Source organism: Pinus tabuliformis, chromosome 3_2, assembly GCF_031772625.1.
Source record: "Pinus tabuliformis cultivar Carrire ecotype Pingquan chromosome 3_2, CPIR1, whole genome shotgun sequence".
NCBI classification, from domain to species: Eukaryota; Viridiplantae; Streptophyta; class Pinopsida; order Pinales; family Pinaceae; genus Pinus; species Pinus tabuliformis.
In genome coordinates this window covers 657,006,071-657,029,434 of record NC_142302.1, presented here as the reverse complement: position 1 = coordinate 657,029,434, position 23,364 = coordinate 657,006,071, and the positions used below count along the sequence as shown (strand labels likewise).

The 23,364-nt window shown below is 39.7% G+C and overlaps 1 protein-coding gene and 1 pseudogene across 1 annotated transcript in view; both read left to right on the top strand.

Moving 5' to 3' along the window:
• Positions 1–23,364, top strand: part of LOC149182377 (DUF1995 domain protein, putative (DUF1995)) — a 383,913-nt gene that overhangs the window by 320,629 nt on the left and 39,920 nt on the right. The window lies entirely within an intron of this gene.
• Positions 7,697–8,647, top strand: LOC149182378 (uncharacterized; annotated as a pseudogene).

Here is a 23,364-nt window from a genome sequence, read left to right as displayed (position 1 = left end):
CCTAGATGTTCTTCTGCATAACGGCCACATTCTACCGCCTCAGCTATTGATGAGGGTTTCCACATGCTCACCAAGGCCCTGATGCGAGGATTTAACCCAAATATGAAGCGTTCAGCCTGACGTTCATCAGAATCTAAGTAGTGAATGTATTTTACAAGCTCCATAAACCTTATCTCGTATTCCTCCACTGTTTTATTACCTTGAACTAATGTATGAAAGGCTGCGGCTTCTTGTTGTTGAAAATATGGAAGTAAATACTTCGCGCGGAATCTTTCCTCAAATAATTCCCAAGGAACATTATCCATTGTGAGGTGTAGTTGTTTTTCCAGATTTCCCCACCAAATCAAAGCACTTTCTTTTAATTGAAATACAACAATTTTTGTTTTTGCAGAAGAAGAGTATTCTCTTAATTTAAAACATCTGTTCATTCCTTCCAACCATGCCTCAGCACGTTCTCCAGCTCGACCTCCTGAAAATTCTGGGAGTTTAATTTTCTGAAGCTCCCTAGAAATATCATCCTTTGATCTTTTATACTTAAATTTCTTTGGTTCAGCTGAATTGGTTGCTAAGGGTTGAAGTTCTTCTTTGGTCTTAGCCATGGTCGACCCTCTTAATGTTTCCAATAAGGCTTCCAATGAGTTCATTATCACAGTCAACTTCGGTGCTGGAGCGATTGGTGTTGATGATGGTATCGATGGAGACAATGATGATGGTGATTGAGATGGTGATGACGACGGTGGTGGCATTAATGACGGTGATGCTGCCCGATCACATCGTCATCGCTCATATGTCCTTACCATTGTAATGTTTCCTGTATGTTAGTGTCGGTCTTGAGCCCTCCATCAGTGATCAATAGCTCTTTGCATATGCATAGTTAGGTGTCTCATTCAGAGTCAATTTTGCATCTCATTAGGCATGCCATAACACTGAATGGAGTAGCTGGTCTTTGTTCCCTTCTTGGTTTTGCTGGATCAGGACATACTTCAATTTAATTGAGTCATACTTGTTTTTATTTTTGCCTTGAGGTCCTAAGTCTTAGGTCTAGGGTTTTGAGTCAAAATCACTACAAACTCATGAGTCATGGTCAGTAAGTGCCCCAGCAAGCCAGATGGAAGTATGTACAGATGTTTCATTATTATTTTTATCATCTACAGTTCATTTTATGCCTTGGATTTAAAAAAAAAAAAAACCCTGTTTTTTAAATTCAAGGTCATGAGAAATTTGTAAAAATAAAGAAATTTTCAAATATTTGTAAAAGTGCCGGCAACAAACCTGGTTCCTTCACTACAGTCCATCAGGCGGTCAACCTGCAAAAAGAATGGAGTCAAACGCATCAAGAGAGTTCATTTCAGGACAAAAAGACTCTAAACAGTGTTAAAAAGAAAAGCAAGTTGGAAACATTATAAAGTGGGTTCTAAAGTCAATTTTTTTTTAAAATGACCCTATAAAAACTAATTCCCTCTCTAAAGAGCCTCATTGTGCATTTGATAGCAAGCAAAGAAAGTGAGAGAGGCAGCAATACGAATTTGGTAAGTTCAGGCAATTTTCGGGCTTTTTTCAGGCTGCGCGACCATTTCACAGGGTGCGCAACCACCTGGGAGGTGCGCGACCATTCCAGCGCCATTTTCCTTTGTAATTTTGGTCAGGTGCGACCACCTGGGAGCTGCGCGACCATTTGAAGGAGCTGCGCGACCATTTGTCCAACAAACTCAGAAAACTTGTTAAACTTCAAATTTCTCCCAAATTTGCTTGCGGTTTCTGCAAGGTATGCCTCCCAAACGACTTTTATGATGCTGCCATGGATTCAAGGGTTGTTTTGTGCTCATTTTATCATGTGAAAATTAATAGAAGATAGGTTGAAATGATAGTTGTTTTGCATGCATATGTTAGGTAGTGTGTTTGTTTTTCAAGGTAACTTTTTCCTTAGTCCCTCCATTTATTTTCCCATAATAAATTCACATGTGTTAAAATGTCATATTCATTAATCATATTTGCAAATTAACCATACAAACCCTACCCCCAAATCCTATGAAACCCTAATCCCTTCTAAACCTATTCAAACCTTAGTTCCTCCATGCATCATGCTAAAACCCTAAGCACCATTATGACACACAGCAAGGAAATGAAAAAGAAACATTGTAAAAAATAAAAAAAAAGTGATGACAAGGCATGCACACAAGAAATTGTAAAAAACAGTGAAAATGCCATTTGCATAGCCTTAGAAAAAATAAAGAAAAAGGTCATCTTGTGTATATGTCAAAGACTTGAAAGCTCAATAAAAGTCATGACAAAATTCATTAAAAATACAGCTGCATAGTTGTTAAAGGAATCAGTTTTGCTGTGATTAGGGTTTTACATTAACATGGTATTCTTCCCATCCTCAAAACTCTGTTTTTCCCTATCTATTCCCTGTATGAAAATCTATGTCAAATTGCATTTCCCTTCATGTAAAACTCCTTATGCAATTGAATGTCCCTCCCTATGGTCAAAGCATACAGTGAAACCCTAATTCACTCATGGCAAAAACATGATGAAGCTGCCTCTGTTTTAAATGAACTGCTGCTATGAAAATTAGTTGGCAGACTTTGTTGATGGGTTTCATTGTCCCCCTAAACCTAATTCCTAATATCCTCTCTTTTCCCTAATTCCCAAGTTACCAATTCCCTCTCCCTTCCATTGTAACATAATCACAGCAAACCTTCCCTTCCTTTTGCAATCAAATACCCTAAATCCCTGTTTCCCAAAGCATCAAATGGCCATTCTAAAGTCATGAAAAAACAGAGTATTCTCTTAAATGACATTCAAAGCAAAATGAAATGAGCTGCCTGTTACTTGTACATAAGTGATGCTGCCCTATTCCCCTATGCCCATGACATCCTCCCCTCCATGATGAAGATTTTCATTGTCCTTTCCCTTGGTGCTTAAAAACACAGTTTCCCTAAATAAAGTATTGATTTGCAAATGTTGAAAGATGGAATGACATGTTTAGCATTATGTGATGTTTTCCTTCAGAATTCCCTGTTTATATATATATTTTTCCCTTTCCTATATATAAATTCCCTCCCCTAACATAATCCCTCATGATGTTTCCCCTTGAAAACGGCATACTTCACAGCATTTTGCAGGCAGGGCAGCGGTCATTTTGACTTGTTTATTCCACCTTGCTCAATAACACCATGTCAACTATTGAGACTAATGAGCAAGGTGATGACCGATCATCATCTTCTGAGATTGAGACACAGCAGAGGCCTCGTAGGGGAGGCAAAAGTGGTCACCACAGGAGAGAAGAGCCCACATCATTGGCAAAGTTGCAGGCTTGCCCATTGGCAGTGACTTGTTTTCAGTACATGGGTTGTTATCAGTTTTGTGAGAGGTTGTCACACATTCAGCATCACAGAGAGTTGGCCCGGTTGTTTGTTCTACATCTCCATGATAGGCAGGTCACCCTTGCAGGGGTGAATTTTGTGTTTTCTCCAGAGGCTATTACAGAGGCTACCGGGATACCCAATGTGGGTGAGCCGTGGCCGAAGCGCAAGTGGCTGGACCTAGTATACTATGAGCCATATATCAGGCCTACATATCTGCATAATTTATCAGGAAACATTCCTATCAAGTTCCTCCGAGCGGAGTATGTAGATATCATGAGACTCATTATGCACTACTTCACATGCGAGGGGAGATTCTCACGGGTAGGTCCTGGTCATATCCGCATGCTAATGCACTTCACCAGAGTGAGGATGATGAACATCTCAGCATACTTATTTCATGACACTCAGAGGATGGTCTCTATCTTTCAGAGACAGACCCTAGTACAGCAACTTCGGAGCCTATGCCATCATGGTCTTATCCAGCTAGTAGTTTCCCATCAGCTGAGCCAGCAGGGCATTCCTTGGGCAGATTTTATCTCCCGAGAGTTTTTTACACAGCCACATCCAGAGCCAGAGGCAGTTCACGAGGAGGGAGGGCCATCACATCAGCCCGAGACCAACATTCCGAGACACATGGTTTCTTCTCCTAGGGTCACATATCAGAGAGGTCATAGGACCTTATTTGCAGCAGCTCGACGAGTACTTTCTCCACAGCCAGTGGAAGGGGTCTCGTCATCATCTTCAGAGCAGCGAGTGTTATCTCCACACCAGGTGGAAGGGGCCTCGCTTTCTTCATCGGCACAGGCAGTACGAGAGGGAAAGCAGCCCATGGTTGAGGATGAGGCAGTTGGCGAGGCACATGATGATTTCATTGGTCGTGATGCCCGCTCTCCTCCTTCAGATTTTTATGAGATTATCAGACAGAGAGAGGAGGAGAACCTCGTGTTGCAGCGGAAACTCGAAGTGGCTCAATGGACCATCACTTATCTAGAACAGCACACCAAACAATTAGAAGAAGAAAAAGAACTTGATGAGCTATGGAGGATCCGCAATGATTGAACTTTGAACCGTAGGAGGCCCGGTGACCCATTGCCTGCTGACCGGGAGTCCATACTTATCAGTGTGAATGCACACTTGGAGAGATTGTTGGAGAAGGCAAATCGTGACAAAGAGCTGTTGCGCAACATGAAAACACACTATTGGGCAAGGTTGCACGTTTGCAAGGCAAAAATGAAAATTCTCCAAAGGAAGCTGTCAGAGGCCCAGAAGAAGAAGAAAAGGACAAATCCACTCCGCATTTTGGCTGAGGCATCCCTCACTCATCATGGTACTGATCAGCCTTGATTTAGCATCAAAATTTGAAAATTTTGAGAATTTTGGAGCATTTTGCAAATTTTTGGTAAAATTACAGGTTTTTGCCCATGAAATGGTTGCGCCCCGCACGCGACCATTCTGGAGGATTGCTCGGAATTTTGAAAACTTGGCATTTTTGGAAAGGGCATGCAAAGAGGAAAATTACCAATACTTGGGAGAAGCTTGATTTTGAGATTTGAGCCTCCAAAAGCTCAAAATACATCAAAAAAAATGACTTTCTGCCCACTTTTTGAGTTGCAGAAAGTGACCTTGGGAGAAATGGTTTTTGAGGGGGCAAAACAACTCCAAATTCAGAAATTTCACTTGGGATGGAAAGTAGACAGACCAAGCTTTCCAATGAGCCATCTTGCACCTGATTTGGATCAGTGGAACCCACTCAAAAGTAGCTGCAAACGGGCGCGACCATTTGAACAGGGGGCGCGACCATTTGAGCTGAATTTTGGCAATTTTGACTTTTCGGCCCAGAAAACACTGTTTTTACCTTGGTTAATGATTTCTACTTGTAGATGATGGATGAATGTATAATTTTCATGGCACATTGATAGATTTTATCTCTCTTTACCCTTCTAGAAGCTTCCTTGATGTAAAAAGTGAATAATTAATGCATGAATCAGTTAGCTAAGTAATAGAGGCAAGTTGTTGGACTGCCTATTATCTAGTGCTTGATTTAGAATTAGTTCAAACTGCCCCTAGGAAGCTGAGCTCGACTCCTAGAGGTTGGGAAGGGAGTTAGATGGTCTATATTATGCTCTCTTCTTCTCATTTTCATGGTTGGACTCTTGTGGAAGGAAGCTTCATTGTATATTGTGCATCTATTTCTGCAATTTAAAGCCAGGAAAGCCAGGGTTTTACAGACATCTTTGAGGATTCTTGTGGATTGATGTGCTGATGGTGTGTTCTCTATATGTTCTTGTAAGTTTGTTTATGTGTTTCACATCTTTCTTATGCTTCTAAATTGGACAGATGAAGTGGTAAAGTTTGAACTCATGTTTTAGCATGCTCAGCTTTTTAGTTTGTTCAATTTTAATGTTTTCTATTGTCTAGAGAGGATTCGAATTGTGTGTTTGCCCTCTTTAGCTCCTCCTCTATCATCTCTTATCATCCATCATCAGATTAAGGCATCAGCACTCACTCCTACCTTGCCCCTTAGATCCCCCCTGTGAAAACTGTGCTCAATCCCCGCACCCTGAATTGCACTTCCACCAATTGCCACCAAAACCCCTAAAAATCATCAAATCAAACCCCCTCATCAGTTTACTAGCCTAAAATCTTTATTCATAATTGGTCAGCTTTTCCTATTGAAAGATCTATCAAATCTGACCCGAGAGAGCCTTCTCATACCTCGTAGGGCTAGCTACGAGGTGAAATGGTTTGATGTAGCCTTGAGAGTTTGTCTATCTCAGCCTAGGTGAATTCCAAGCGCTAACACTGTATACACAATAAAATTTTATAAAAATATGAGGTATGCATTCGGATTTAACATATAGTTTTGCAATTTCACATATATAAACGGGTATAGTTTTTGCTATTTTTATCTGCTAGGCAGATCTTACTGGTACCGAGGTCAAGGAGGGTGGTCTCGCGACCTCCTTGTCCTAATGCAAGGTATTCTATCCTAATGCGTAACAATATTTATTTTAATGCATGGGTCTAATTTTTTTTTTTTTTGAACTCGTACATAATTATATATAACTATAATGATAATTAAATAAATTATATAAATTTAGATTATCAATAAAACTTTAAATTATTATGTAAATAAACTCTTTGTACATATAAAATGTAAAGACCATGTTTATTAAAAGTTATGTAAATATTTTCTTTTTACATGCTACGAAATGTTTATTATGGATTTAAAGTTGTTTCTCTTTTACTTTGTTCCTGCAAAAACGCTGTCTTGGAGAGCAAGTAATAATAAAACTCTGTCGCCACTTGACCATCATTGTCTTGGAAAACTACAAATATACATCGAAATAGCTTGCCCAGCAAGTAATTAAGACATTACTATATTACTATATTACATCTTTTTTTTCATTCCTATATTACTTATTATCTACTACTCAATCTTGTGTATATATCTCGTGTCTCCATTTACTACCCTCTTACACTACATTATATTACTATTTATTTCTTCACTTGGATTTCTTTTTATATAATTTTTTTTTAAAAAATCAATCTACCTTTTATTTTATTTATTACATTATCTTATATGTCTTTATTTATTGTATTTTTTTTTGGTACTCTTATAACTCTGTATTTTTATCCCATTTCTTACTCACTCTTGTTTAATATTATTATACAACCTACTATTGTACATTATTATTTATATTATTTTATATTTTAACCATATACTTGCCACATTATCTATCAACATATACTTAAAATATAAAATATTTTTAACATATGTTATTTACATAAGTAATATATGGATAGTTAGAATACCAGCGTCGTGGTGTTTAGAAATTAAGTTTTAGACCAAGATTAAACCCCATTCGAATATTGGAGTATAGGGTCCACCTTATCTACCATAGATTAACGTAGCCGCATAATATATGAGTTATATATATATATATATATATATATATATATATATATATATATATATATATATATATATATATATATATTTTTTTTTTTTTTTTTTCGCATCTCGTCACTGCTATACGTCAACGGATATTTATAGGGTCCACTTTATATACCATAGATTAACATAGCCGCATAATATATGAGTTATATATATATATTTTTGCGCATCTGGTCACTGCTATACGTCAACGGATATTTATCCATGGGCCAGACAAAGAAGAAAGTCGACGTATGTCTCGGCTTTCCTTCCACGGGTCACTACAGTCATGACCCGTGTTATCTTGATGAAACGTTGAGGCGGCCACGAAAGGCGTTAAAACGAACTGGGATATTCTTCTCCCGTACTCGTGGATGTCCCGGTAAAAAAAATGCAGTGTGTTCCAAGTGTTATAGGGGCAGATTTTTTGTGGTCCATACTTCAGTTTATGTGCCCATCTTGCTGCAGGGAATTGATGGAACAACTCGTGAATTTCATTATCCATCCGCCCGGAGCTGTTTATAATCCCACACATGACTTACTAGAGTCGGAGTTTGTTCTTAGAGGATGCACATTTCGGCGCAAAGATTTGGAGGTTGTTAGTGAACATGGGCATATCTTGAAGTGCAGCCATTACATGCCACACCCAATACTTCAAGGCAGAACATTACCATGTGTAATTTATTGTCATGGAAGCAGTGGATGCCGAGCAGATGCTAGTGAAACTGTCATGATTTTGCTTCCTTCGTATATTACAGTGTTCACCCTTGATTTTTTTTTTTTGGCTCTGGACTATCAGATGGAGAATATTGTCGTCGACTTTTGCGAACAAATGAACAAGTTTCATGCATTGGCTTGTGGGGTCGATCAATGGGGCTGTAACAAGCTTGATGTAAGGGGCTGAAGATCCATCAATTGCAGGGCTGGTTCTTGATAGTCCCGTTGCAAACTTAGTTGGTCTGATGATGGAGCTGGTTGATGTGTACAAGATCCGCCTCCCAAATTTCACTATTAAAGTTGCAGTTCAATATATGCGAAAGGTGATCTAGAAGAAGGCACATTTTGATATCATGGATCTTGATGTTGTTAAGATAATATCCGAATGTTGTATCATCGCGGAAAGTAGAGATACCCCCTCATTGGACCAAAAAGGGGCTCTTCAGGTGTGCGTATACTTAGGGGTCATAAGGGTTCTATTTCTGCTCTCCATGCAGTGACAATACGCGAAGTATATGATCTCACAAGTGATCAAGAGGATGCTGGATATTTCATTAGTGGGAGTGCTGATTGAAGGAGTTGCAGAGGAAAGGAAACGAGGGCCAAGCAGTATTTATTACAGAAGTCCTAAACAGAGAATGAACACTGTAAGATTTATTACTAGCTTATTTCAATAAATTTAAATCTTTAACAGCTCAATAAATTTAAATCCTTAACAGCTTAACAGGTCCAAAAGTTTGGACTTGGCTCTGATACCAGATGTAAGAACTGTAAATTCAGAATTTAACAAGGTCTAACAAATTCTTGTTTAGTAAACTATAAATTCATGTTCAGCGAACTGTGAAGCCTTTCAATTCAATTCGATATTTAACAGAGTTTAACAATATTTCTACTCACAAATATAAAATTCTAATACAAATTATCTATTCTTCTATTGAGTACCAACATGTCTGCTCTGTCGCAACTCCTGCAACTGCTCCTGCTGCGTTACCAAAAGACCAAAACCACCCAGCCAACTGAGCAGAACCTCGCTGCTCAGTCCAATACGCTTCTCAGTTGAGGCATAGTGTTCCCCTGTGCCCAGAACCTTGGGACAATCCGTGCTCTTCCTTCATGTGGATAATTTTAGTTTATGATCCTCTTCCTCCTTCAGTTCTTTCGTTTTTTTTTTCTCCCCCGTTAAATTCTTCCTTCTAGTTTATAAACTGATTCTTGGCGGTGGCCGTCCTTCCTCCAGCACCCACCGCTTCATTTCCTCACGACACCCTTCCCATGTCGTGTCATGTATATTTCTTTTAAAAATATATTGATTTTTAATTAACTTTCCTTTTTCTGATTTTATTTTAATATAAAGGTTAGACTTACATTAAAATACTTTATCATTAGTTATATTTTTATTATTTTATTAATTTGATTAATATAATTTATTTGATATTATTTTTATAAATAGGTCGTTACACAAAAATTGCGGATTTTCAAGGAGAGTCAGCTTCACCTACTGTGCAATCAAGAGAGAGAGAATGCTGGTCAACGCTGGTCAAAGTTCCAATTTGCAGTTTGTAAACCCTTAGAAAACTGCGTCCTTCCTTCCCACATGTGAGAGAGAGACCTATCTGCGCAAGAGAGAAAGAGAGACTCTTTTCTGCACAAAAGAGAAAGAGAGATGGATGAGAAGTATGTGTTCAAATGAGGAGGAGGCATCCTGTATTTATATGCAAACGTTGATGATGAATAGATGTGTCTATTTGGCTTCTGAGCCTACATAAGTTGTTGGCCGACTTTGACAATTTGTTCATAATCAAAATAAATTCATATCTCCATAAATACTTATCGGAATCGGATGATCTTTAGATCAATCCTACACCTCTCGACGAGAGGAATCTAGATAAAATATTATCAGCCATGAATAAGGTGATCCTCATGGAGTTTGGCCCTAGTTGCCAATTTTAACACTCCCTCTCAACTAGGGAGAACTCCATTTGCAATTCGTCTGACCGTTGCTACTATTCATCCATCAAATGCACTGTCCTGTACAACTTGACCCCTGCTTTGCTCTGCTCTGCTCTGCCTTGCTATGCTCTACTCGAACTATGAAGAAGAAGAAGAAGAAGTGATCGAGGATGTTTCATACCATTCTCCACTGACTCGAAGTTAGTCTCAGAGTGTGTACCACTGGTCCCAGACCAGTGCTCTACTGACCCGAAGTCAGTGTCATAGTGGGTACCACTCTCACTGGTCCCAGACCAGTATCATTGATCCCAGATCAATGAAGGTCATCCTAGCATAGGGAGTACGGTAGATACAACGATGCGTTCATCGGTACTACTATGGTCCCTATCCTCATTTCCCTACTCATTGATCAGATGAGAGGTACTTCCCATGAGTCCCAGACTGCATGGGTAGGATGCCTCGACAGGAGAACTAATCATCCTGTCCACAGGAGAGCGAATCATCCTGTCCAGTGGATGCCACAGAGAACTAATCATCCTGGCCCATAGGAGAATGAATCATCCTATTCCACAATTGCCATGGAGAACACATCATCTAGGCCCATAGGAGAACTAATCATCCTATTCCATAGTCGCCACGGGGTGTCATAGGGGAAGGTTGAACCTTTTACCCTGTACAAAGTGCACCAACAGGGGATGGTGAGTCACCTTGTGGTCATATGTCGCTCCAAGAAGTACCCCGCGCCCCCCTGGAGCTCCCAGAGCTCAGTACATCATACTTGACCCTCATCAGAGGGTCTTCGAACGACACCAAGTCGTTCTCGGAAAGTCAGAAATTTGACCTTTCCTAGGGGCTTTGTCAAAATGTCGGCGACTTGTTCATCTGTACCGATATGTTGGAGCCTTATTGCTCCTCGCTGCACCATATCTCGAATATAGTGGTACTTGATATCGATATGCTTGGAGCGATCATGAAATACGAGATTTTTTGATAAACGGATCTCGCTCTGGTTGTCACATAGAATCACAGTGGTATCCAATGTAAATCCAAACAGCTCACTGAAGAGCTTTCGCAACCAGACTGCCTCACAGGAGGCCATGCTAGCAGCAATGTATTCTGCCTCGGCGGTGCTTAGAGCCACTGACTTTTGCTTCCTGCTCATCCAGGATATCAAGGCAGATCCCAAAGAGAAACAACATCCAGATGTGCTCTTCCAATCCTCCACATTGCTTGCCCAATCAACGTCAGTATGCCCAAGTAGTCTTACATTTCCGGCAGTGTATCTTAATCCATGAGTGATTGTGCCACGAAGATATCTCAGCAGATTCTTGGCACCAATCCAATATGAGTGACGATGCTCAACCATATGTTGGCTCAAAGTGTTGACTACAAAGCATATATCTGGATGGGAGTTCAACAAGAACATCAATGCTCCGACGAGCTGTTGATACTCAGTAGCATTTCGTAAAACGGGTCCGGCAACACTACCGCTTAACTTCTTAAAGTTAAGCTCCATCGGGGTAGTTACGGGCTTGCATTCCACCATGCCGAATCTCTCTAGTATCTTCACCACATACTTTCCTTGAGATAGGAAAATCTCCCCTGGTTTTTGCCAGACTTCGAGTCCTAGGAAATAGTGCATGAGTCCTAGATCTTTCATCTCGAATTCAGAAGCCAGCTTCCCCTTATATTTGTGAATGAGAGGGTCTGCACCTGTTAGAAAGAGGTCGTCAACATACAACACCAGTATGAGAGTTCTGTGATCTTCAACCTTAAAGTAAAGGTCAGGATCAGCTTCACTCCTAGTGAATCCCAACTTCATCAAGTAGCTATCAATCCTCTCATACCATGCTCGGGGTGCTTGGTTTAGCCCATAGAGGGCCTTCCTCAACCTACACACATGAGATTTTTGATCATAAATCTCAACTCCTTCAGGTTGCTCCACATAGGCCTCCTCTTTGATTGAACCATGTAAGAATGCAGTCTTGACATCCATCTGATGTAGGTTCCATCCTTGCGAAGCAACAAGGGCTATGATTACGTAGATAGTGGTATATCGGGCAACAGGTGCAAATATCTTGTCATAGTCTATACCTTCCTTCTAGGAGAAGCCTCGAGCGACAAAACGAGCCTTATACTTTTCTGTACTTCCATTAGCTGCATGCTTTATCTTGTAAAGCCATTTAGAAGTGACAACTGTCTTGTCCTTGGGTCTGGGGACCAAATACCAAACATCGTTCTTCATAATAGACTCATATTCTTCTGTCATAGCATCCTTCCATACTTGATGCTTGACGGCATCTGTGAATGATGAAGGCTCATTTTGGATGATCGTGCTCATGATAGTCAGGTATCCCTGATACCTGTTCGAATTCTTACTTTCACAAAAGGTTCCACGGGGTGCGGTGTGTCCTTCAGCATCATCAAGTGTCCCCTTAAACCATGAAGCCTCTTCCTAGAAGAGGAAGGTTTAAGCAGAGAAGGATCAATAGGATCCATGGGTTCTTCCACATCGGGCATTGTCTCATCTTCTTTTTCTTTCGGTTCCCTATTGTCAGCTTCTTGAGAGCTCCTTAAAGTAGGAAGATTGTCCACCTTGCTAAGGGCCATATCTTCGTCAAAGGTGACATCATGACTAATTACGACTTCCCTTTGACCAGCTACATAGATTCTATAGCCCTTAGTATTTTCACTATAACCCACGAAGATTCCTATCTTTCCAGATGCACCTAATTTATTCCTTTTCTCTTTTGGCACATGAAAATATACATGGCTTCCAAAAATTCTAAAATGATATATGTCAGGTTTCTTACTGGTGAACATTTCTTCAGGAGTCTTGGAACCCAATGCTTGATGAGGGCATTGGTTTTGTACATATACGACGGTGTTTGTAGCTTCGGCCTATAGAAACTTCGGAAGTCTTTGATCATGAAGCATAGTACGAACAACTTCCATAATCGTACAATTCTTCTTTTCTGCCACACCATTCTGCTCAGAAGTATATGGTGTAGTAGTCTCCCTCTTAATGCCAGCCTCTTTACAAAAATCATGAAACTCATTAGATTCATATTCAGTCCCATTATCAGTCCTTAAGATCTTGATCTTCTTTTTGGTTTGATTCTCGATCAAGGCTCTGAATTGTCGAAACCAGAACACTTCATCCTTCTTTTTCAAGAAGTATATCCAAGTCTTGCGAGAATAGTCATCTGTAAAAGTGAGGTAATATGAATATCCTCCCAAGGAGTTCACAGGCATCATACCAGATATGTCTGAGTGAACCAACTGTAATATATCGGAGGTCTTGCTTTGGCTAGAGGGGAATGGTCCCCTTTTGAGCTTTCCTTCGGCACATCCCAGACATACACCTTCTTGCTCTACTTGGAATTCGGGCATCCCTATCACCATTTGTCTTACATCGGGAAGAGTTTTATAATGAAGATGAGCAAACCTCCGATGCCATAGTTCGGACTGAAGAGATGTGTCACAAGACATGACACCTAGCAGACTTCCTCCGACCTGATATAATGAATCAACTCGAAACCCAAGAGTGAAGGCATCTTTAATATTGTTTTTCCATACACGTACATTGCCATTGCTGAAGGTCACCTTGTAGCATTTGTCTTCCTTAGCCGAAATGGACATCAGGTTCTTTTTAAGATCAGGTACATATAATACATCCTGTAGGTGGATTGTATTACCTTGATTCAATTTAAGAGAGACATTTCCTACACCTTTCACGGGATATTTCATATTGTCTCCAAGGACAATTTCCAGGTTGATTTATTTCTCTATCAGATTATGGAGAACTTCTTTGTAACTAGTGAAGTGCCTTGAGGCACCACTATCAATAAGCCAATTTCCCAGCGAGTCCGGAGGAGTAGAGGTAGATAGAGTAGCTGGTAGATAATATTCATCTTGCTTATTGTTAACGGTGTTAGATTCATACCTGGAATTTCTTGGCCTTTTGAATGGTTGTCTTCTTCCTTGATTTCTGGCACTTCTCTTGCCTTTGCTATTAGACCTGCCATTCCTTTGATTTCCATGAGAGGGATTTTGATCATCGTCCCTGTGTGAGTCCCTTCTATCAGGGCACTGCCTTGCGTAGTGACCTGCTTTATTACAAATATAACATCGTCTTTTCTTTCCACCCTTAGGTCCGGCCTTTCCTTTGAATTTAGTCCCAGAATTATTTCTTTTCTTAGCATGAGAAGAAAAAGCAGCGGGAGGACCTTTAGGTATGGGCATTTCTTGCTCTTCCATCCTTGTTTCTTCTTGAATGCCTCTTTCCATTAATTCCTCGAATCCAGGAATTACGTCATTGTTGAGAACAGTAGTCCTAAACACGTACCATTCAAATGGTAATCCTCCAAGAGTTGTGAGTGCCATTTCCCTATCAGGAATTATTTCCCCAATAGATAGGAGATCGTTCTTGATCTTGGTGATCCTTAGGAAATATGCTTGCATACTCTCATCTTTGCCCTTCTTAATTTCCTTCAGCTTATTTATAAGAAACAAAACTTGATTTGCATCATTAACTTTAAATAAACTCACCAGTCTATCGTAGATTTCCTTGGAGGTGTTAAGTTCAAAAACATAGGCCACCAAGCGCTTGTTGATAGAGTCCCGGATGATCTTCTTTGCTTTGACTTCTCTGGATTTCCATTTGTTCCTGGCAGCAGTGGATGCATTTGATGGAGGCTCAACAATATTGCCTCTCACATGGTCCAACACTCCCTAATTTTCTAAAGTCAGATTGAGAGACATCTTCCATCCGTGATAGTCAGACTTCTCACGGAGCTTGTCTTCGGCGGGGAAGAGTGTTGAGGACCCCATAGTTCTTTTTAGATAGCCTTGCCAACCTTCTCTTCGGTGATTGCTCTTGCTCTTGCTTGGGCTTTGTCTTCACCTCAGCTCTGATCCCATGTTGAATTATGGTATGTTCTATGCTTAGAGTAGTTTACTTATCTTTCTTTTATTATTCACAAATTAGCAATCACGTGTACATTAAGTAAAATGCAGATAGAACATTTAAACGATCAACAGAAAACAAGCCAAGACAAGAGACACAAGATGTGGCGGCTAGCCAGGGACAAACCCCAATATGGGGAAACCCTTTGATCAAATCTTCTTTTATCTTCAATAATTCAGTAGAGAGAAATAGTACAAAAATCTGATTTATATCAACAGCGGCAAACCCTAGATCAGCAACATTAGCATCAGCTGCATCAACGTCAAAACTAGGGCAGTCAATATCTTCCAAACCAGACGTTTGATCACCTTGATTCCTGTGCCAAAAATTACGGATTTTCAAGGAGAGTCAGCTTCACCTACTGTGCAATCAAGAGAGAGAGAATGTTGGTCAACGCTGGTCAAAGTTCCAATCTGCAGTTTGTAAACCCTTAGAAAACTGCGTCCTTCCTTCCCACGTGTGAGAGAGAGACCTATCTGCGCAGGAGAGAGAGAGAGACACTCTTTTTTGCGCAGAAAAGAGAGAGAGATGGATGAGAAGTATGTGTTCAAATGAGGAGACATCCTGTATTTATATGCAAACGTTGATGATGAATAGATGTGTCTGTCAATTTGCCCATAATCAAAATAAATTCATATCTCGATAAATACTTATCGGAATTGGATGATCTTTAGATCAATCCTACACCTCGCAACGAGAGGAATCTAGATAAAATATTATCAGCCATGAATAAGGTGATCATCATGGAGTTTGGCCCTAGTTGCCAATTTTAACATGAGAGCTAGAACTCTTGTTACAGTTTCTCTGCGCATCTTGAGTGCTCCATGGTGCAAGCGTCTTGTTGATTTCTAGTAGCATCGGATGTGCTTTAAGCCTCAAATTTTGCAAGGAGGCTTGAACACATGTATTCCACAATACACATAAATCGTTTTTGGAAATTCCACTCGGAATTAGTTTTATTAAAATAATTAATTATTTTTAATGGATGCCTAACTCTAAACTTAGGAAATTAAAATAATTGAAGGGTGTTAATCTAACTGTCGGTGAAACTTCTAGAGGAAGATGAGGATCAAGCCAAAATGATCTGAGCAATTGATTAGAATCTAATCTGGGCCGTTGGTTCTCAACAGAAGGATTATAAGAAGAGGCTTGATAGGCATTTGGAAAACACATCAAGTGGGAGATCATATATCGAATTTCTAAAGAGAGCAGCACAACAGCTGTCGGAGAGAAGTTCGAAGTGATTTCTTGTAGTGAGGGGTGTGGATAGTTCCGGTTGGAGATTTCTCCTGATCCGAGAATACTCAGCAGAGGAGGTAGAGAGAGATCCGAGAGAGTCAGCGCAAAGGCTATGTTGGGCAGCGTAGGCTGACGCAAAGCCTTGAGGAGATCCGTATTTTTGTTGGAGAGGTTGACTTCTGAAGCAGGAAATTGGGGTGTGAGATCGGGAGGATGAGATCGAAATCTTAGAGGCAAATCGATCAGTAGAATGGGTGACGTTGTCCCTAGAAGCTGTGACGCTGGGCCTAAGTAGTGACTGCGTAGAGGCAGCAAGGGACAAGCTATTTTGTGGTTGGATCAGTTGGGATCACTAGCGATAGTGTGAGGTAGTTCTCACTAATATTCTGTCATTCATATTCTCTGTACTAGATAGCTAGCAAGGCATCCAGAGATTGTATTCAGAAAACTACTGGTTAATAATACAAACCCTCAACTTCTGCACCGGTTTTCACACACTAGTTTTTCCGGGGACATTTGTCCAAAAATAACTGTGTAGATGTGTGTGATGTTTATTTCTCTCATGTGCTAGATTTATTTTCCGCAATTTTATTTGTGTAGGCTGTGTTTGGTCAATTTAGTGTGTCCTAAATTGCTATTTAAAATGTCAATCCGAGGATCGTAAACTGATGAAGTGAAGTGCACTGTATATGCAAGATATCCAATTTCTTAGTTCTTTGTCGTTTTTGAGTTTTTTGGTTTGTTTTTAGGTTTATCTTCTGTTGATTTCCTAATGTAAGATGGCAGAATTGAAAGTCAAGTATGGATGGCAATGGTGATTTCTACAATGATTTTCCAAGCTTTAAGGTTCTCAATGAAAAAGTTTCAAACTTGCTGTGATGAAATCAATTCTCAAAAGAAAATAAAAATGTACCAAAACAGTGAACTAGTGACAATGGCCCAGTATCCTTACTGCTGTATAAAAAGAAAATAAAACTGAACTCAAAGCAATTCAAAGACTGAAAGCAAAGCAACTAAATCACACTACTTCAACTCATCTTCTGACCCTTCACCTTTCGACTCGCTCTGGCTATAGGAAGTAATCACAAGCTAATTGAGTAATATGATATCTAAACTGCAGGAAATGAAATTGCATAAAATGAAACTAAGATTTAAACTACCCATTCATATTTCAATCCCTGAAAATGACATAAGTAATTTAATCACTAACTTGCAGGAAAGGAAACTAAATCATACTACATTAAGTAATATTCTGATTCCTCACTATTTGAGTCGCTTGGCTATAGAAAGGAGATCATAAACAAATGAGTAATATGATATCTAGATTGCATAAAAGTAAATAAGCAAAGCAGAATTGAAAGAAATGACAATGCTGGAATTAAAACTCAAAAGATAAATCAGCAGAAAGGACAAGATGATCTCATGTCAGTAGTCATAAAAAATATGTAATTTGCTTGGGCTGCCTACAAGAGCCTGAGAGAAAAACACACTGATCAGTTAACAATCATAAGAAAGCATAGAAGGAAATATGGACAGCAGTTAACATGAATATGAAAACAATGTAATATCTACAAGCCAATGATTATAAAAGCAGTGACATAATGAAAGAAAGCGAGAAACTATACAATAGATATAGAGCCTTGGTGTACAGGGGCCCTCTGCAACCTCAGCCAATCAATTTTCAGTCACAAATTGAACTCAAGAACGCTGTCTTCTCATATATTAAAGTGCAATAAAAACATAAGGATAGAGCACAGCACAGAGGGCTCGTAAACACAGTCAAGATTACATGTAAAAGCTAGCTATCAAGCGTATGATAACGCGTTATTTATAACTGAAGGTGCTATAGCTGATTCCTAAATTCTACGCTGCCAAACAGACACGTAAATCTCCACGTCCTGAGATCTAGTAGTATGGTAGCCGTGACAAATAAATCTATGGAGTGGTGGCTGTTCGATCTGGTTCATGGATTGATCCACAGGTGTTAGTATACCTCCAGAGAATGAGGAACTTGCCACGCAAAACTTCACGTGGGAAAAACAGAGCCGTGCCACTGCAAAACTCTTGGTTTGACCACTCCTTTGACTGTCTTTGACTATGACTGTTTGTGAGTGATTCGGCTGAACCAAGGGGACACACTCCATGTACATGTCATTTGCAGCTTGCCCATGTGGCCGGATTCTCCATTGGACACCTGTAACATAGTCTTTAACAAAATGGCTGCGGAAACTTGAGCTGGCTGCGGAAAGTGACAAGTTTCCGCAGCTGATTGAACAAAAAGATCTAAATCAAACAGCAGTCACAACATAGTTAGGAAACTATTTATAAGCTCTTTTTAAACTAATATGCAATGATTTGTCAGCTTGGTGGGTCAAGTAAATGGAAAAGAAGGTTAGAAAGGTGTATGGGGAAGATGTAAGTTTAGGACTCAACATACTCCCACTGTGAAGGTGTTGCATGTCCTCATGCAACCAAAATTTTAGTCATTCCCCTTTTAATCCATGTGTTCTGAAGCCTCTGCTAGGACATCTAGTCCTCTTTTCTTCTTCCTTGGTGCCACCACCATTCTGGGTTTCCTTATCAGACACCTGAATTTGAGATTGATCAATTCTCTGCTCAACTTTCTGCACTTTTTCTTTAGTTTCTTGTTTTTCTTTTGCCATAGTCCCAAATGAAGCATAGTATTATCATGAATAATTTTATCCACCTTGCTCTGCTCTTTAAGTGCTTCATTTTCCTGCTTAATATGCCTGTTTAGAACCTCTAATTCAAACACTTCTTGCTTTAAGGATTGAACTTGTTCATCTGGTGTCATGTGGGGCAGAGTGGTACTCGGACCTGCAGATGTCTTTTCTAAAGATTCAAGGTAATCATATACCTCCTGTTGACTTGGATCTACTTCTGGAGTTCTTCTTGGACTGACCTCGAAGTCTTGTGGAGGAGGAGGACTGCTTTCTAGCTCTGGCCGAGAAGGGCTTTCATCAATATGTGGAGGACTAATTTCAATACTTGGCTGAGGACGAGGTGGACTATGGCCAGCTGGAGGCTTCTCGGGTGTTTCCTCACCCAAGTCAATGAAGTGGGGCCGTTTTACTTGTGTTTTACTCCCCCTCCCTCTAAGCCTGGTGCTTCTTCTTAAATATGGTGGACTAGTACTCCCTTCTCCTATGCTTTGTTTTCCTTTTTCCTTTTCCTTTGTTGTAGCAGCCTGTTTTTGAAGATGCTTTAGTCTCTCAGACAATGGTTGATAATCTTCCTCTATAGATGGCTCAGGTGATTGATAGACTTCTTCTATGTTTCTTTTGCCTTTCACTTTTCTCTGTTTCTTGTCCTTAGTTCTTTTCTCCTTTTCTTTTTGACCAACTTTTTGAGTTTTGGTAATGGGAGAGTCTTGGACTACGACACTCTTTTCTTCTCTCCTACTCCTTCTCGGTGTCTTCGGTGTACTACTTTCAGGTGCCTCAGATGGCTCTTGAAAGTAATTTCTCATTAAGAATTGTTCCTAGGTATCTTTGTTTTTCTTCAGTTGGTCTTCAATGAGAATCTTTATAAGTCCATGATGATATAGATGAGGGTCTATATTTCCTATGTGCTTTTGGACTGTGGTACTCATTTTTTTCAAACTCAGCAGTAAGAAATAAGGCAAATTAAGAGTTTGACTCTCTAGGAAGTTCATTAACAATCTAGCATGGTACATGTACATTGAACCAAAGCGTCCTTCGCAAGTAATAAACTTTTGGATGACTAACAGTAGGCTGGCCCATTCTTCTTTCAATGCATGAACAGGAATTCCTCTTGTAAACACAGTGGTGTCCATACCTGGGTTTCGTAGCATAATTCTCCATGCCTGTTCGTCCACGCTTTTGTTTTTAAACCATCGCTCACCTTCCTGGGGTAAGCCTGTGGCAGCTGCTACTGTTGCTTCGGTGACAGTGAGCTTTAAGTCTCCAATTTCCACCATTTGGCCATCGAAAGACCATGCAAAGGCTTTGGTTACCTCTTTATTATAGCCCTTGAATTTCTGGATGAAGCGTAACCATTTTGCTTTCTTCAGCAAATCTTTTGCTTGAGGGTAACCTTCTAAATATTTCGGTCCTTCTGGTTCTGCCCTTAGTAATCGTCCCATTCCTTCCTCTGTTTTGAAGTTCAGCTGAAAATTCAATTGCGTGTGAGGGTTTAGCAGAGGGAAGGTGGCTCGGTTGCAGGGTTTATGGTAAAAATACAGTGGCTGCAATCGGGAGTGTTTCGGAATTACAAGCGGAACAGAGGATGAGCAGCCGTGGTGAGTTCACAAGATGAAGTGTAGACGTATGCGAAGAGGATGGTCTTAACAGAATGGTAAGGAAATGGAGTGAAGTCAGGATTTTGAATTAAACGACTGCGTACGAAATGTTTACACGTTTAATGAATGGCTGCGGAAAATGTGGTGGAGAGGAGCCGTAATGAGATAGGTCACATCTCATGATTACAGGTGGTGTTTGAAAGTGCAGTCGACTATGAGTTTAAACCCGAAAATTAATCATGAGACCGTTAAGGAATAAATGCATGGTGTGCGGAATAATATCGTGGGATGGTAATGGGTAATGGAGCTATCATGACGATCATTGCACATAGTAGAGTTTTTATGGTTTGACAACTATGCAAAATCGTGACTTGAATTGCTATTTGAAAGAGATTTTTGCTCGTACCTTTGGAAACCTTGTCATTTGTTGCTTACTAGCCTTTAACCAATTGCTCTTTATTGATGTCTGGAGCTGCTCCATGTTTTCATAGCACCTGTTCAGTTACACTTGCATTTTCATAATTATTGCACTAACATTTTGATTGTGAACTTCAAAAACAGAGTGGTGGTAGCTGCGGAAACTGCTTCTGGCTGCGGAAACTCTTTCTAGCTGCGGAAACTGACACAGCACCCACTTGGCTTGATCAAAGATAGTTAGAAAATACTAACTGAGTGAAAATGGTCCTGAAAGAGACATTTATTGATGTAATGGAATGAAATGGAGTGAAATGAAGCGGAGTGAAGTGAGATGAAAAATGGAGATGGAGTGGAATGGCAAATGAAGTGGAGTGAAAATGAAAAAGAAGGAGAGAAATTTTTTTTTGGAAAATATAGTGTCAGGTGTCCCTGATTTTCACTCTACATTTTCTGTATAAGACCGCCAATCTGTGATTGGTTTTCAGGCTTATACAATTATATATTATTTGTTTTGTTTTTCTTTTGAAGAACTGAAAGAAACAAAGGTTAGGCTGGTGGGGAAGAAGAGTTCTTCTTCACCAGCTTTATTGCAGAATTCTCTTGGAACATTTTGACAAATTCCTCTTTTGAGAGTGGCTTATGATAAATTTTCAATCTGTGGCCATTCACAATAAGAGGAGTTTGAAATTCATCAATGGTCTTGATTCTTACTGCTCCATTGTTAAAGACTTTTTTAATCTCATATGGCCCAAGCCAATGGGTCTGAAATTTACCTTTAAAGTCTTTAAACTTGGAATCAAACAGTAGTGCCCAGTCTCCCTCTTGAAACTTCTTCTCTTTGATGTATCTGTCATGCCACTTAGCTCTTTGATGTTGAACTAGATCAGTTCTTAAGATTGCTTCTTGTCTGATCTCATCTAGCTCATTCAGCTGCTCCATTTTGTGCTTTTGGGCTTCTGATGGATTCATCCCCAGTTGAACTGCCATCTTGAAAGTCTTGACTTGAAACTCGACGGGGAGCAGGACTTCTTTCCCATAAACAAGTTCATAGGGAGAATGTCCTGTTGTATTCCTCCATGTAGTTCTGTAGGCCCATAAGGCTTTAGGAAGCCTTTCTGCCCAATCTCTTCTATGTAGATGGATAGTTTTGGTGATGATGCTTTCAAGAACTTTGTTTGTAGACTCCACTTGGCCATTTTCTTGCGGATGGTAAGGAGTAGATTTTCTGTGCTTGATTTTGTATTCTTCCATCAGCTTATCCATCGAGTTAGATGTAAATTGACTTCCCTGATTTGTCACAATTTCTCTTGGGACACCAAAACGAGTAAAAATATCCTCAAAAAGAAAATTAACAACTGAATTTTCAGTGGCGGAAGGCAATGCTTTGGCTTCTACCCATTTAGTGACATAATTAGTGCATACCAATATATACTTCTTCTGTTTAGACAGTGGATTAATGGGTCCAATGAAATCTAAAGCCCATTTTTCAAAGGGTTCGATGAGTACCTGTGGTTGTAATGGCATTTCACTTGAAAGAGTTGGTCTTCCAACTCTTTGGCAGCTGTCACACCTTCTGACATATTGTTTTGTATCTTTGAAGAGGGAAGGCCAATAATATCCTAAAGAGAGGATTTTATAGGCCGTCCTTTTGTCGGCAAAGTGTCCACCGCATGGTTCATCATGACATGCCTTGAGGATGTCAGGCATTTTATCTTCCCGAACACATCTTCTGATCACACAATCTAGCCCTGTTTTGAACAATTCGTTAGAAATCCATGAATAATTTGAACTCTCCTGAATAATTTTTCTTTTTTCACTAGGAAATAAATGTTTAGGTAGCTTCCCTGTAACCAAATAATTAGCAATATCTGCATACCAAGAAGTCTTAGTAGTTACTGCGAATAAATATTCATCTGGAAACTTATCCTCTACAGGAGAATCTTCATTAGTATTTTGGATCCTTGACAAGAAATCAACTACTGTATTTTGTTTCCCTGGTCTATCTAACACAGTAATATTGAATTCTTGTAAAAGTAAGAGCCATCTTGTAACTCTGCCATTAGTAACAGGTTTGTTCATTAGATATCTAATTGCAGAATGATCAGTATGGATGAAAGTTTCATAGCCTGTTATATAATGTCTAAACTTATTGATTGCATGAACAACAGCTAAGAACTCTTTTTCAGTCACAGTATAATTCAACTCAGTGGGAGTCAAATTTTTACTGGTGTAGTAAATGGCATAAGGAACTAAGTCCTTTTGACCTAACACAGCTCCTAGAGCTGTATCTGAAGCATCTGTAGAAATATGGAAAGGAAGTTTTCAATTTGGCCCTCTCAAAATGGGTGCTTTAGACACTCTTGTTTTCAAAGCTTCAAATGCAGATTGACAATTAGGATCCCATTTGAATTCACAGTCTTTTGTAAGTAATTTGAAGAGTGGAGATGCTATTTTGGTGAAGTTTTCTATAAATCTTCTATAGTAT